Below are 17,026 nucleotides of genomic sequence, written 5' to 3'. Positions count from 1 at the left end.
TAATTTTTATAATATTTTTCACCCATAATATTTTAAAGGGGTGAGTTTCCTTCTTTTATGATGAACCTATGCATATTATGCATATTACAAACTCATTATAGAGATGAGATTATATTTACAAGAAGTAAAACCCAATATTTCTCATTTTCTTATGTTAATATGCATATGACAACCTCATTAGATAAAAGAGACTATATTTACAAGAATTAAAACCGAGTCTTTCTGATTTTCATATATTAATATACAAATTACAACCTCGTTATATATATGAGACAATAAATACAAGAATTAAAACCTAGTATTGTAATACCCCAAAATTTACCTTTCACTTTTTCAGGGAAGCATGGGATTATGTTTCACACTGCATTAGCATCATACTAGGTCATACTCATTACATACTGCATTAGTGACATGGAAATCAGGGTTTGATTGAGCACTCCTTAACAGAAGGAGCCCACACAAAGCAAGATTGAGATTTGGACTTCATTCCTTAAATATACAAGTCTCAAGGGTCTCAAGGTGGTCCAGGTATCTTATTGTGGTCCTCAGTTCATCAGTGGAGGATTCAGAGCTCTCAGAGTGTGCATCTGGTTTTAATCAGGAAATTAGGGTTCGTGGCTACCTGCAACAGGCAATGTTTGGTTGGAAGTGAAGGAGCTTATCCATGTCATGATTGGAGAGGCATCTTGGTCTAGGAAGACTCACATTTATCTCAGAAAGATCCATTGGCAATCAGTGCAATCAGTTCCTGATCATTTTGTCCTAAAACTAGGGTTTGATATAAAATCAGTTTATTTCTGATTCCTTGGGTGAAACTCTTTTCCATGCCCCTCCATATGTCCTCAAGGGTCTACATACAAAAAATCAGCTCTTTATTTGAGCCAGAGGTGCTTCAATTGATCAATGGAATCGGGAATCAGACAGTTTGGGAAAAGTCAATTGTGGGGCCAGAAAAGTCAACTCCTGACATTTTGAAAGTGGAATCTCAAAATTCATGCCTAAGGGAGCCTACATGTGAAATTTGATCAATGTTGGATCATGGATTCATCATTTAATCAGGAGTTGGAAAAATTACTAAATTTGGAAATAGTTGACTTTCCATTTAGGGCAAGTTTTCATGATTGTTGCACCCACTTTAAGCCCATTTTCCATCAAGATGCAAACTCCATTTGAAAATTTCTCCAACATGAAAGTTGTTTCTCTTGTTCCAAGCTTTCTAGAGATATAAAGTTTTCTCCATTTATATTAAAATTGAGAAAATTATGCTTGGTCAAAGTGAGACATTTTTCTAGAACACTTAGAAAAATTTCTAAGTCCAAAATCTGCAAAATTTGTCAAGACTTCTTGGCCAGATTTCTTGCACTTCAAGGCATATTTTGAAAATACTTTCTTCATAACAATTATACCTTGCCATGTCCTCTTTCACATCCTTTTGGAATCATCTCATTTGGATCCATGGTTTGAGAGATGCACTCACCTAAAGTTGGTATCATGAACTGAATTTCTAGGCAGCATTTAGGCCAAACTGGCCCAACCTGTTGGCATGATGAAACCTGAACTTTATGGCCATTTTTCACCTCTTTCCACTCATCATTTCAATTTGTGTTCAACATGAAAGATGTTAAGCTCCATGCACTCTTCCTACTGTTTGCATTGCCTTGTCATTTGGTCATATACTCATCAAGATACATAGTCATAAAGTCACCCTCTTGAACTTATTTTCAAGTCATGCCCTGCTGCAGCCAGACCACAAAATCGACAAACACACTCTTTACCTCATTTGGCCATGTACTTTTGTTGTTCATTAACTTAAGTTTTTCCAAAATTAGAGCTTGCTTTCACCACCTCCCTTTTGGCACATTTTGCACATAATCAAACAAGTCATTTTTGCAAGCCCATTAAGAATGTTGGATCCATCATATTTAAGGCACATAAACCCTAATCTGAAAGAGGGTGGCTGCTATTTTCGAGCTAAGCAAGAGCAAGGAAAGTGGACAAGGTTGCTTTCCTTCCATTTCCATTTCACAAGTTTCTCAAGCACAAGCATCAAAACATCACCTTATTCTCCCTCCAGCTTCTCCAATACCAAGAGGCAGTGGACCTTGCATCGACTAGGTAAACCTTTACTCACTCTCTTCCATGGCCATATTCATGCTTTCTCATCATGTTATCCATGCTCACCATGCTTACTTCATGTTATTTTTCCATTATGCCATGCTTGCATCATGTCGTGTTCCATGTTAATACTATGCAATTTTTGTTTGTAAAGCCCTCAACATGAGGCATTGCTTTTAACTTTGAGTTTGTGATGTTGTTTTCTATTCATATCCGTGTGCGTGTAGTTGTCTTGTTGTCCATATTTCTCTATGCTAAGGTCACTATTTTTAATGAAATAAAATACCATGGTGTTCTACTCATTTTGCACTTGAACTTTGCTTTTTACTTCGTGCCATTTGGTGAACCATAGCATGAGCAATCTTGGTTGGAAGATTGGGAAGGCTTGCTGCATTTTCGCGTTTTCTTTCATTTGCATGGGGTTAGGGCTTGGCATGGGAAGAAGATGGGGACGTGTCACGCTGTGAACTGCTAGATCATGCGTGCGTGATATGATCCTGGCCATTGGTTCGTTTTTTGTCATTTTGTGACTTAAGTAAGGTGACCGGTCGATGCACATGTTACATGATTTAATAAAATGTACATTTATTTTTTGTGTCACGCCTGAGTATTCATGTTGGACTAGGCTTCCTACGCGCTATCTGCACCTCCCACATACTTGGCCCATTAATTCATTTTATTTTCTTTTCTTAATTCTTATTTTTATTTTTTGTTTTGTTTTTTTTTAATTAATAAGATATTTTATTTATTCATAAAAATACCAAAAAATACTTTTCATATTTCTTAATGTTTTATTTAATTTTATTTAATTTTTATTTTCATATTTATTTAATGTTAATACTTTATTTTAATTACTTATTTCAAGTGGTTCTTTTAAATACACATTTATTTCTGGATTTTATTTTCATGACTTAGAATTATTTTTAGGTTCTGATTTTTGGGATGAGGGTTGACCAATATCTCATGGTCAACCTGACCTTTTCTTGGAATTTTATTTCCCATTTTTTATTTATTTTGGATTTATTTTTGACCTAGTTTGTTTGGTTGACTTTTCATTTTACTTCTGTTTTATTTCAATTGATTTATACACTAATTCTCATTATTTTTAAAATATTTTTGGGGGATGATGATGTCCTGACCCCACCTTAGTTAGTTGAATTTTTCATAATTTTCTTGATTAATTTACTATTTATTCCATATTTTTTAAGTTGACTTGACTTTTCAATTGACTTTTCTATGATTGATGTTTGACTTAGGGATTGCTTATGGCAATTGAAGAGATCTTTTGATCCTCCCTTGTTCATCTCATATGTCGTGTATTAGAGGCCTTTCATCTTGATTTTATTTGATCCTTGCATCATTTCCCGATTAAATTATTCAGTGATCCTTTGTGTGCATAGTTTCATCTGTCCGATTCATCTTTCATCTTCCATACTTGTTTCTTTCATCCATGTTTAATATTGTTTGATTGTTTAACATGTTCATATTCTCATGCTTTGTTTAATGCTCCCTTATATCATTCTTTGATTCTTTGACTTGATCATATACTTGTTTACTTGTCTGATCTGATTAATATCTGTTGCCTACTTGTATGATGTACGAGGCATATATTTTTATTGTTTGATTGCCATGAACAATCCCCATTCATAACAAATGTACCCCTCTCCCATGAAGTGTATAATGTTTGTTCTTTCATTCTTTATTCATCTGTTAATACAAGAATTAAAACGAACACTCGATAACCATTTCAAAACAAGATCAAAGCTCGATCCAACGTCGAGTAATCATTTTCAAAACTTAACAGAACCAGTACGTATTCATCCATCCTTCTGTAAGTCGATTGCTTCATGCATCGCCATTTCTCTTGTAAGTCGATTGCTTCTGGCATCGCCATCTACCACATGTAAGTCGATTGCTTCTAGCATCGCCATCTACCTTTATCCTCTCTTTGCTCCATCCGTCAACTCTTGTTCCGTTTAGGTAGCACCCATTAGGTAGAACCCTTTTGTATGATAACATAGGTAGAATTCCCTTATTCTTTGTATGATAACATAGGTAGTATTTCCTTATTCTTTGCATGCTAACATTAGGTAGATGTTCCCATTTGTAAATCCTAACACATAGGTCCACATTGCATGACAACTCTAGGGCAGAGCTTCCCCATTTTTAGACCTTCCGTGCGTCTCCGATCTTGTGGCATGTCACTCCGTTCTATTGCAAAGAGGTAACTGCCTAAGACTCGATTCAGCGAGTTGCGACACCTACTGCTAGGACGTTGAACACATTGCCCACTCTCCTTTGACACAACTGGTGTCCTCCTTTGTAAGTCCATGTTCAGATGGAAACCCTTAACCCCTAGTTAGGCGAACTACGACAACTCTGATTCTCATGTTCAGATGAGATACGTAGGCACGAGATGCGATGTCTTGCCGAGTTTTTTTTACTGACGACTAACAACTAATCCTTGGTTGCTTTCGCCCTTGTTGCGATTCCTTTCTCTCGCCCTCGTTGCGATCGAGACCTTCCCTTTCTCTTGCCCTAGTTGCAATCAAGACCTTTTGTTCTGGTAGTTAGCTGAACTATGTTTTGCTCTGATTCTCATTCCAGATGAGATACGTAGGCATAAAACGCGATGTCTTAGCGAGCACACTTCTCTTTAACCCATAGGTAGCCGAGCTACGAAGACTCTGATTCTCATATTCATATGAGATACGTATGCAGTGGATGCGACATCCGTGCGAGTCATTTTCTTTTGACCCTCTTTTAGTAAATAGTACCTTAGATAAACACAGACCCTTTAGACAAGAACAACAAGAGTGGATCCCGTAGAGTACTACGGATGCGTAGGGGTGCTAATACCTTCCCTTCGCATAATCGACTCCCGAACCCAAGATTTGGTTGCGAGACCTTGTCTTTTCCCTTCCTTTCTCCAGGTTTTCTTTGAGCGTTTCCTTTCCCTCCTTTGGGATAAATAACGCACGGTGACGACTCTTCTGTCATTCTTTTTTTTGCCGATTGTTTTTTCGCATTTCCTTTTTTAGGTTGCGACAGCTGGCGACTCTGCTGGGGACGTGGTTTCCCTATGCGAGTCCCTCCTAGCTTTTGTAGGTTTCTTGTTTGTTGGGTGTTTATTCTTTTGTACAGTTATTTATTTTTCAGCATTTACCTGCTTTACCTTATTGCATTCATGTACATATGTTTGTTGTATATGTGGTTTCTGTGGGTTGGTTGTTAGTTGGGTTGGGATGTTCTATGAGAGATAACCTCACTACCCAGGCTTGAGCATACACACAGGTTTTAGAGTGGATAGTCATGAGGCTTGCATAGTATGTTGCTACGTTAAGTCGTTCATGAAGACCCACACCCAGATGAGGTTTCTTTTGGATATATTATGTCCTATGGGTGTTCCATAACGACAGATATTCCTCTAGAAATCGTCGATTCTGGTGACCGTTTCCCGAGAACTCAGCCGAGGCCTCTCCTCCGAGACGCGTTTATGTTAGCTCTGGTGGGCGCATTCTCGCTGCTCAATCCGAGGACCCCGAGGCTGGGAACTTGCTCTAGGATGTCCTGTTGAGGGGAGTCAGTGGAGGTCTTTTGTCTCGTAATAATGCCAAACCTTCAGTGGTAAACGTATTATTCGACTGAAGGGCAAGAAGCTGATGAACTTCTGTTCTTAGAACCTACCAGTTAAGGGCGGGCTAAATTCAGGAAACTTTAACCTTCAACCAACCCGGTTTTTTGGAGTAGAGCTTTGATCTCGTATTATATTCCTCAGTGGGTTTCTTTTCAGACAGTGCAACCCGACGGTTGTTCAAGCAGATACAACAATCTTGATTTCCATGTCACTGCGTTGCATCACATCATTGTGCATTCATATCATTTAACACATGTTTATCTATTCCCAGGGGTCTATATCTTCTCCTTGATTCTAGTCGGGGTTTTCTGGTTCTCTCAAGATGGATATTAGCAGAAAGAGACATGTCGCCTACAAGTTTCCTGTGGTTTATTTCGATCCCATTCAGCAGCTGATGAAGTTAATGGATCATGATTCTTTAGAAGGATTCCGGAAGGATTATGGGCTGATTCTAAGTTTCGTCACGGTTCTCTCCAAAGATCAACACGATGATCTCTTTACACTGTTGCAGTTCTATGACCCTCCATTGAGGTGTTTCACATTCCCGGATTATATCTTGGTCCCTACTTTGGAGGAGGTTGCCAGTTTTCTCAGAGTTCCTATCAAGCCGCAGTTTCTATTCTACAGTTCTGAGTTTCTACCCGATCTCAGCATGGTTGCTTCGGCCACATATTTGGGGAAATCAGTCTTGAAGGCTAATATATGTCAGAAGGGAGGAGTCAGTGGTTTTCATTTGAGTTTCTTAGTGGGAGAAGCCAAGAAGAAGCTTGAAGATGGTGATCAGAGGGGTTTCAATGTCGTGCTGGCTCTTTGCGTATATGGGATTGTCCTGTTCCCTAATGTCGCAAAATTTGTGGACATAGACGCAATACGCCTCTTCATGTTGGGAAATCCGGTGCCGACCTTGCTAGGAGATTTCTTTCATTCAGTGCATCACATGAATGAGAATAGAAAAGGAGGATTGGTGAACTGTTGTGCACCCTTGTTTTATAAGTGGTTCAGTTCTCACCTGCCCAAGTCATGAGCGTTCGTTGACTTCAAGGACTCGTTGAGTTGGTCGAAGAGACTAATGGGGGTAAGAGCTGAAGATATTTCTTGGTGGTCATACCAGAACTTGCTTCGGGCAGATATTATTCACAGTTGTGGGAACTTCCCGAATGTACCGTTGGTAGGAAGAAAAGGGGGGATCAACTATAATCCTTCTCTAGCAGTCAGACAGTTTGGATATGCTTTAAGAACTCCGCCTTTGGAAAAAGATGTGGAGGAATCTTTTTTTTTTCATTCTTCATCTGATTTGACTGTATCCCACAAGGCAGCTGAAGCCTGGCTCAAGGTGATCAAGAGAGGAAGAACCGTGCTTGGAAAGGGAGATTGTAGAACCTATCCTCAGTATGAAGATTGGCTTCAGGGAAGAGTTGAAGGGTTCGGTCTGCCGTTTTCTATTGAAGAACCTTTGTATCCACCTATTCCTGAGCAGTCAACAATGATGAGCCGAGAGGAATATGACAAGTTGAAGAATGCCATGAAGGAACTGCAAACTGAAAACTTGGAGTTGAGTATAAAGTTGCAAGACTGTATGCACGTGTACCATGAGGCGAAATATCATAAGGGGGAAGCTGTCAGATTGCAAGAGGAAGCAGATAAGAAATTGGCTGTGGAGGTGAACTTCTTCAGGAAAACAGACAAAGCCTTGGGGTCATCCAGTTCTGAGTTGAGGCGAGTCAAGCAGCAGTTAACGGATGCTCATGGTAAGTTAGCTGAGTGGCAAGAGCAATGGGATGCATTTTCGGCTTCTAGGAAGGCAAAATAGGAGAAGATGATGGCCGAATTGACTGGTCAGATGGAGAAGTTGAAGACTCTGCTGAAAGAGAAGAACAATTAGCTCTTGTGCGCTCGTTCAACCAATGGTTACATCATAGATCAACTCGACAAGGCTCAAGAGCAGATTGAAGAACTCAAAGTGCTGGCGGGGTTGAAGAAGTCCAGACTTGAAGAGGTATTCGGAGAGGATGATGGGAAGTACTACGTAGAGAACATCAACAAACTGGATGGGATTATTCACAAGAGGAATCTGCTTATTCGGCGTTTGACAGAATCTCCAGATCATCCTGACATGGTGGCATTACTGGCTGAAGTTAGGAGTAGTCCTTATGGGTTGTATACAGGAGGCTGATTCATGATTTTGCTCCTCTTTTCTTGTTTCCTTGTCGCTTTGTAGTGATGATCCACAGGCTTGTTGTGGAGATCCTCTTTCTGATGTACTGTCGGCTAAATGCCTTCTCTGTGAATTCATTTATATGATGGTTTTCCTTTATTACATCTTGGTCTCAGAAGTTTATCCACGACTCGGTCTTCTTGCACTTTTATCTGATGAGAGATTGGAATCAAGGGGGTAGAATACCCTTTGGAATTGATAAACATGTCATTGCATTTGCATATCCATTCATATTGTCTTGCATAACAGGTACCGCCACAATGGTTCTCATTTTGTTTGGTGTTCCACTAGCAGGATAGCTGATTCAGGCATTCACCGGTACGATACCCGCAGAAATCAACAGAGAGCAATGGAAGGCCTGCAAGCAGAACTCGCCGAGATGAGGATCCGCATGACTCAGTTTATGGATGTGGTTCAGGGAGTAGCTCAAGGACAGCAAGAGCTCAGATAGATGATACAGAGGAATCTCGCCACTACTCAACCAGAGACGGTAATTGATCCCCCAACTGGAGAGGTTAACGGACCCAGGGGACCGGGGCCTATCCCGATCCCACATGCCAACCCTGATCAACAACCCATTCATGATGATCAGGAGGATCAGTTCACCTTGATGCCGGAGGACTTTGGCATGGGCCATGGCATGGACCCCGTGTTTAGGAGATTGGAGGAGAGGCTGAAGGCAGTGGAAGGACATAATGCTTTGGGGTTAGATGTTGTTGACTTGGGGCTGGTCCCAGGCGTGAGGGTACCACCAAAATTCAAAGTTCCGATCTTTGATAAATACAATGGCAACTCTTGCCCGAAGACTCAGGTGCAAACCTACTTCCGCAAGATGGTTGCATACTCCGATGACGAGAAGCTTCTTATGTACTTCTTCCAGGACAACCTAGCTGGGGCATCCCTGGAATGGTATATGAGGATGGACAGAGCCCACATCCGCTGCTGGAGAGATTTGGCCAAGGCTTTCGTAAAGCAATATCAGTACAACACAGACATGGCGCCTGACAGAACCCAACTTCAAAATATGTCTCTCAAAAGCAACAAATGCTTCAGGGAATATGCTCAACGTTGGAGAGAGACGACTTCCCGTGTTTAGCCTCCGATGCTGGAGAAGGAGATGGCCAACATGTTCATGAACACTCTGCCCGGACCTTACTTGGAGCGTCTGGTGGGTTGCAATGCCTCCAACTTCGCTGATGTAGTCTCTACCGGTGAGAGGGTGGAGAACTACTTGAAGACATGCAAGATCCAAAATAGAGTTGGATCATCATCAGGGGCGAATAAGCCGTTTATTGAAGGACAAAAGCGGAGAGAGGGGGATGTGAATTCTTTGTCTTCATATCAGAGCAGGGGTATCCGAAGGAACAGTTTTTCAGAACTACCATCAACAACCGTATGTTGCAGCTGTGACCATTCCGGCTGTAGCCCCAGTACAACAACAACAACCACAACGTCAACATAATCAATACCAACAACAGCAACAGGGTAACAGACCCGCCTACCAACAAAGGAAAAAGGCAATGGACAGGCGTTTCGACACTCTTCCGATGTCGTACGCTCAGTTGCTCCCTAGCCTTTAACAATTACAACTTGTGCAGTTACGCACTCTGGCTCCTCCCGTTGGCAGGCTTCCGGTGGGTTATGACGCTAATGCTAGGTGTAATTTCCACTCTAGGGCACCTGGCCATAATATTGAGAACTGCAAAGCTTTTAAGCACGTAGTTCAGGACCTCATAGATTCAAAGGCCATCAACTTTGCGCCGACTCCTAATGTCGTCAACAATCCCATGCCGCAGCATGGTGGTGCAAATGTTAATATGGTGGAAGGAGAAGCCAAGTCTATCGAGGATGTGTTGAAACTGAAGACTCCGCTGTTGGATATTAAAGACTACTTGTTGAAGGCCGATGTTTTCCCCGGTTGTGGGAACGGTTGTTTGGGTTGTACTACACAGAGCAAAGGTTGTTTGAAGCTGCAGTAGGGTATCCAGGCCTTGCTTGACAATGGTATCCTCCAAGCTGAAGACTTGTCTGTCCAAGAGTCTGTTGAAGGGGTTGCTGAAGAGGTGTTTGAAGATGCCGTTGAAGAATTTCCGAATGTTGTTTCTGATGATTGTGTAAGTCCCATTGATGTATTTAACTTTTCCAATGTTGTTGCTGATATCCCAAACAATGTGTTTAATTCTGATGTAAGTGTTGAACTTGATTCCGATGTTTTGGATGCTTGTTTTTCAATGAATGAGATTTCTGAGTACGTCTGTGATGTTGCCACTATCACATATTTCTATCCAACTGCTCAGATCAGTGTGCCAGAAGCGCAACCGGTGCCACTAGTGCGACCTTCCACTATGACCATCATGACCCCTGGTCCTTTACCTTTCACCAGCGAAAGGGTCATTCCTTGGCATTACGGGGGGAGTGTGTACACGCATGATCATGGAGTGGAGCAGCCACTGGAAGTAGAAGAGGTGCATGGTCAGAAGTCGGAACCTGAAGTTGAGATAAAAGATCCCGCAGTGGACAATGTCGGTGGAATCGGGCGATTCACCAAGAGTGGTAGGTTGTTCTCACCACCAGTTACCCAACCGGATAGTGTTGACGCCACGGCGAAGACCAAAGGCAAACAAGTTGTGAATGAGGGTACCTCTGCACCACAGGCCGACTCTGAGCCTACTTTCACGAAGGATGTGGACGAGCTCTTAAGGATAATAAAGAAAAGCGACTACAAGGTAGTTGATCAGTTGATTCAGACGCCGTTCAAGATATCTATTATCTCACTCCTGCTGTGCTCAGAGGCAGACAGGGAGGCACTTCTGAAGGTTCTTAATGCTGCTTATGTGCCTCAGGAGATCTCAGTGAACCAACTAGAAGGGATCATTGCAAATGTTCATGCAAGCAACGGGTTGGGTTTTACTGATTCTGACTTAACACCAGTTGGACGCAATCATAACAAAGCTTTGCACATTTCGATGGAATGCAAAGACACTGTGTTATCACATGTTCTGGTGGATACAGGTTCCTCTCTTAATGTGCTACCCAAGAGAGCCCTGTCAAGGTTAGAAGTAGAAGGTTTGGTCTTGAAGCCTTCTGATCTTGTGGTGAGAGCCTTCGATGGCTCTAAGAGGTCGGTGTTCGGAGAGGTAGAATTGCCAATTCATATTGGATCACAAACCTTCAACACCGTCTTCTATGTGATGGATATCAGTCCCTCGTATAGTTGCCTGCTGGTTCATCCTTGGATCCACAATGTTGGGGCGGTCTCCTCAACTTTACATCATAAGATTAAATTCCCAATCAATGGAAGAATTATCACCGTCTGTGGTGAGGAGGACATCCTGGTCAGTAACCTGTCTACATTCAAGTATGTAGAGGTAGAAGGTGAAATTCACGAGACCTTATGTCAGGCTTTTGAGGCAGTTCAGATCAAGGACGCATCTCCGGTGGAAGAGGTTAAAGCGGGTGCCTCTATCTCATCCTTCAAGCAGGCACAAGCCGTGGTGAATTCAGGTGTTTCCCCCAGTTGGGGACGTCTGTTGGAGTTACCGATGAAAGAAGACAAGTTTAGGATTGGGTATCAGCCATCTCTGACTTCTACAACTTCAACGCCCCAGACTCGTCAGGGGCCGATTACTTTCTCCAGCGCTGGCATCATTCAGTATGGCCAGATCTCTGCAATCAACGAAGAAGATGGGGATAGTGATTGCGACATCAACAACTGGGTTCGTCCACGGGTCCCGGGTGAAGTCATCAACAATTGGTCTTCTGAGGAGATTATCCAAGTCACTCTTCTTGAAGAGTAATTTTTCTTGTTTGTTCATACATGTCCAAGTCTTACGTTCTGCCCAGGGAGTAATGACTCATTGTAGGGATCATCTATGCGAATACCTGCATTTTTTATCATAAATAAAGGACGTCTTTTTGCATTCAAACTTTTGTTCACTGTCTTTCTATTTTTGCAGTTTTCAAAAACCAAAACATCAAAAAATGCTTGGCTATGTTTTGTTTAGTTTTCCCTCACTGTTCACACTCATAAGCACATACCATCACTCATGCAGATGCACGTCACTGGATCCTATCGATAACGGTTCTGCTATGTGTCGCATCCGCGAAAAAACAACCGGCGGGACTCAAACAAAAATACAACACAGAGCCGCCACTGCGCGTTATTTATCCCAAGATAGGGAAAGGAAACGCTCAGAGAAACCTGGAAAGGAAATGGTCTTGCGACCAAAGAGAAAGGGTAAGGGAGTCGGTTACGCAAGGGGAAGGTATTAGCACCCCTCACGTCCGTTGTACTCGACGGGATCCACGTTCTAAGAAAGAAAAGGTTGCTAAAACATCACACACACACACAGGGAACGCAGGTGGGGTTAAGAGAAGGGAGCTCGATAGGACGTCGCATCCTATGCCTACATATCTCGTCTGGAACGAGAATCAGAGCCACTGTAGTTCGGCTTACGCACGCCAAACAACACAAAACGCACAAACAGATGGCAAACATGGAGCCCGACAACCACTCGATGGAATTACGTCAGCATCCGAACCAAAACACACAATCAGATAACAAGTAAACACACACAAAAAAGAAAAAGGTTGCCCGGAGTGGTCTCGCACGACCACCTGCCTACATACCTCATCTGGAACGAGGATCAGGGCGATGTAGTTCCCCCTCAAGGGAAAGAAAAACTAGCCAGAAACCGAGGGAAGACACACTACCAGGGAGCTGGACTCGAGCCTAGTGTTGTCATGCATCGTTACCCTACGTTCAGGTTTCTACCTACTTGCACAATTGCAAACTAATCCTATCCAGGAAAGAAGCAAGCATACAAGCATACAAACAGAACAACCCAAGCATTTCAAACAAATATTCACATAGCACACACTATAACCAATCAAGTGAGGCTCAAACAATGGGTTTGACTGCCGAAGCAAGTCATCTGTACATGTGTATTATTCGCTCTTAACCTTGCCATTACGAGGCTAAGGTGAAGCAGATGAAAAGGTGAAGTGAGGATGAGACCTCACAGCTCTTATCCCTGACCAGGGAGAGCTTCTGACAAAGGAGCGTGGGTCCAGAATGGAGGGACCCTTCTACGCTCAAAGACTCTGACTCGATTGTGCAACAGCACGAGATCTTGGGTTTGTGTCCCAATGCATCAACACACAGCCGTGTGAGCAGAGGGACGACTCACAGAATAGTGGGGGATAGATTGCATATCCCTTGGCTTCCACCAATTGCCTCATAGAGGACTTCACCTGCTTAGGCACAAAATTAAACAATCACAAACATCGCCTCTTAAGGAGGACTTCAGACAGTTTGCCCGGCCAAATAACAGACCGGGTCTCCAGACTACATGAAGAATAGAAGTCCTACCTCAAGTGGTTTAAAAACCAAGCAGCAGCAAGCGAGTTCTTAAAGAACTGTAAGCAACTAAATGTACCTGAAAACAATCAAGTATCATCAGTACTCAGACAGACAAACAGTAAACAGCAAATGTTAATCAGTCAGACTATACAGATTAATGCACACAAAGGCAAGCTATAAGCTCAAGCTCAAGCTTCACAACCTACAAAACAAATTCATGTTAGTCCTCAACATCAAACAACATCAACTTAATTCACTTGGTTCAATCTCCTTAAGCATTGTGCTTTTCATCCTGAAAAATCAAGCAAATGTGAGAAACTGGACCACTAGGCCAAGCCTAGGGTCCAAAAGTGGCAAAAATGTCTAAATAGCAAGCAATCTCCAACCAAACTCAAATTAACACAAATAGAAAGCCAAGGCAATTGATCCCATGTTTATATCATTCACCATATTCATTTTATGCACAAAGCAAATCAAACTAGGTCAAACATAACACCAAACATCCAAACAGAACTATTGCATTCAATTCCACATCAAAACAATTCCAAAAATCCTCAAATAATTTACACCTAAACAGGACATATTCAAGGTACAGCATCTCAATTTTCAGCTCAATTGGACAAAAGGAACTATGTCAATGAAAATCAAGAAATCCAGACACAATTACATGATCCAAATCATGACATCAACACATGCATTCACTTCAAAAATTCATAAGTCAATGAAAACAATTAAGAAATGAATGGGACCAAAACAGGGATGTCCTACAATGTGTCTACAACCAGCATACCAAATTTCATGTTCATCTAAAACCATATGAGGATTTCTCAAAGATAATGCCAACATGTATCACATGGACTTGCACATTTGACCAATAGAGATGAAAAATACCAATCAAATTGAAAATGCCACATAAAAATCCAGAAATATTCACATAGCATCTTAACATGTTAATGATCACACATATAAAATTTCAAGTCATTTCAACAAGCCTAGGTCATGAAAATAAATCCAGCAAGTTGACCTAGCTAGGTGTGACACAAATTGTCACACCTAGATTCAAAAATTCATAACTCAATCACCAGGTATCCAAAATTCACAAAATTTACATGTAAATCACCAGAAACATGTCTAGAATCACCACAAAAAATTTCAAGAATTTCTTTTAAGGCATGAGAATTTCACATCAAAAATGGCAAAATGCACACAATTATACCACAAGTCAAACAACCCTAGGTCAAACCAATTTTTCACCAAGCACAATTTGCAAAATCATACTCATAAAAAACTAGAGACAAAATGGAAGTTGTAGAAAAAATCCTCATATTTTTGTGACCTTCCAATAATTTTTTATGATTTTTTTTAAGGTGTTGTGGAATTTTTTTTAATAATTATTTGAATGATTATAATTAATTAAATGAGTTCAGTGGCAGTTTTGTAAATACTCTAAGCCAGGCGCGGTAAACAGGTTATTTGAAAATTCAAACGAAAAAATGGATCAAACATCACTATTTTCCAGAAAATCTCTCTCTTCCTCACGCATTTGCCCAGATTCACTCAAGAACACATGAACATTCATTCTTAACCAAAATCCACAAGCGGATACTCGTTGGAACAGTCTCATCACGTAGAGTCCAAATATCATCATGATTTCTCCTAATTGTCTCTAAATCTCACGGATCGAAGGAATTAGGGTTTGGCAACATAACTTTGAATCAACCTAACTCGAGCTACAGTCCACTATTCTACAAACCAATTATATCACGATGCTCTACATCACACACTCTACAAAACGCATATAATCATTCATAAAATCATGACATTCGAAATTCGAGCACTTGGAAATGGCAGTGTTGAAATTGATGTTCTTCGCGCGATTTGATCCCAAACAGATGGAGAAGGATGATGTGTGAGGTGTCTGGAATGCTCAGGTTCAGTTGCAATCGCTCCTAGTGCATGAAAACTCCAAATGCCATTGATGCATCCAAAATGAACAGTCACGAATTGATGCTCCTTTCAATCCAATCTTCCAAAACAGATGAAGTATGAGAGGAAAGAAGATCAAACCAAAAAGAATCTTGTCAAATGATCACGAATTGAGAGAGATTGATGGAATTTTGTGTGATGTGTTCTTGAGAGGTTTTGGTGAATTTGGAGAATTTGAGATTGTGATTTGTGAAATTGTGAAAATCTGTTACAAGTTAGTTATGATTAGGCTTTTGTATCTCATCTTAATCAATGCTTAATCACTTCAATTAACCAAATGGAATATGATTAGCAAATGTGTCATTTTCAAGCCAAGGGCAAAAATGTACTTTCATATGCCAGCTAATGCCAGCTCATTGACAGCTCACACAAACCCTAAACACCTGTCATGAGCTATTGCCACTTGTTTCATGTTCATTGGATGTGTATTTCTCATTTTCCACATGTGATGGCACTTTGTTCATTTTTCCAAGTTCATTTCAAAAGCCAATTCTCAAACCACAAGGCCTTGGCATGTTATGAGCATTCTAACAATTTTCAAATGTCATTTGTGAAGTGTTGCAAAAATCCCCATTCAAAAATTCTCATTATTTCTCAAGTTGGACAATTTTGCCCCTGGACTTTTAACTGTACAGTTGAAATTTGACTTTTTGCATTGACCATTTTTGATGAAATCCAATTATGCACCATGAAAGTACATGTCAAATGGAGTTTGTGCATAAAAAGATCACTCAATTTGGACACTCCATGTGGAAGTTATGCCCTCCTGATTATGGGTCATTTTTGAAATTGACTGGACCATAACTTGCCAACCATACATGGGATTTTCAAGTTCTTGGACTTTTTGGAAAGGTTAGAACAAGATCTACAACTTTCATGTTTAACAAATTTTCATTTGAAGCTTCCTTGGACACGTGGTCTTGAGGTCAAAAACTTTCCATTTTTGGAAACTTCCATTACAAGTCACTTTCTATTTTTGGCAATTTTTGTCCTGACTTGATTTTCTCCATTCTTGAGCTTTGACATGTCAAATAACACTTGTTCCAACATGAATGAAGTGTATCCAACTCTCTCCCACCTCCAAATCCATTAAATCATGCACAGTTGACCACAGTTGACTTTTCCAGCTGATAGATGAATCTGATAATGCATAGATCAAACTGAGCCCCAATCCTCTGATGAAATGGCCCAAGGGTGAAACCCTAGCTTCAATAAGCTCCATAAAACCACATGATGATCCTCATATCCATCATAGACCCCGTCTCCTTGCCATGCCCTGATTGGCCCACTGTAACTGATTAGGGTTGACCAGTGGTCAAAACCCTAATCTCAAGGAATCTGCTTCACCACTTGATGATGACAAACCATGATGATGATGATGTATCATTTCAAACAAGATGAAGACCAATATCCCTTGAGAACCACAAAACCCTAATTTGGACCTCCACATCCTCAGATGATTAATGACCAGTCCAATGAAACCCTAGCTTGCACCATGACCTCTTCATCTTCTGATCAAGACTTGTGAGGATGACTTGCATAATGTAACCACATGATATGCAGTATGCAATGCCTAATGACCTAAAATGATATGCAAATATGTTAAGCTAGTCCCAAGAGAGGAGGGCAAATTTTGAGGTGTTACAGCTGCCCCTATTCAATCCACTGTGAACCTGTCGATATGAATAGCCTCGGCTTTCAGATGATCAGG

The sequence above is a fragment of the Lathyrus oleraceus genome, chromosome 4, assembly GCF_024323335.1.
Source record: "Lathyrus oleraceus cultivar Zhongwan6 chromosome 4, CAAS_Psat_ZW6_1.0, whole genome shotgun sequence".
Lineage (NCBI taxonomy): Eukaryota > Viridiplantae > Streptophyta > Magnoliopsida > Fabales > Fabaceae > Lathyrus > Lathyrus oleraceus.
The sequence above is the reverse complement of the archived record's forward strand: the minus strand, read 5'-3'. Positions refer to the sequence as shown.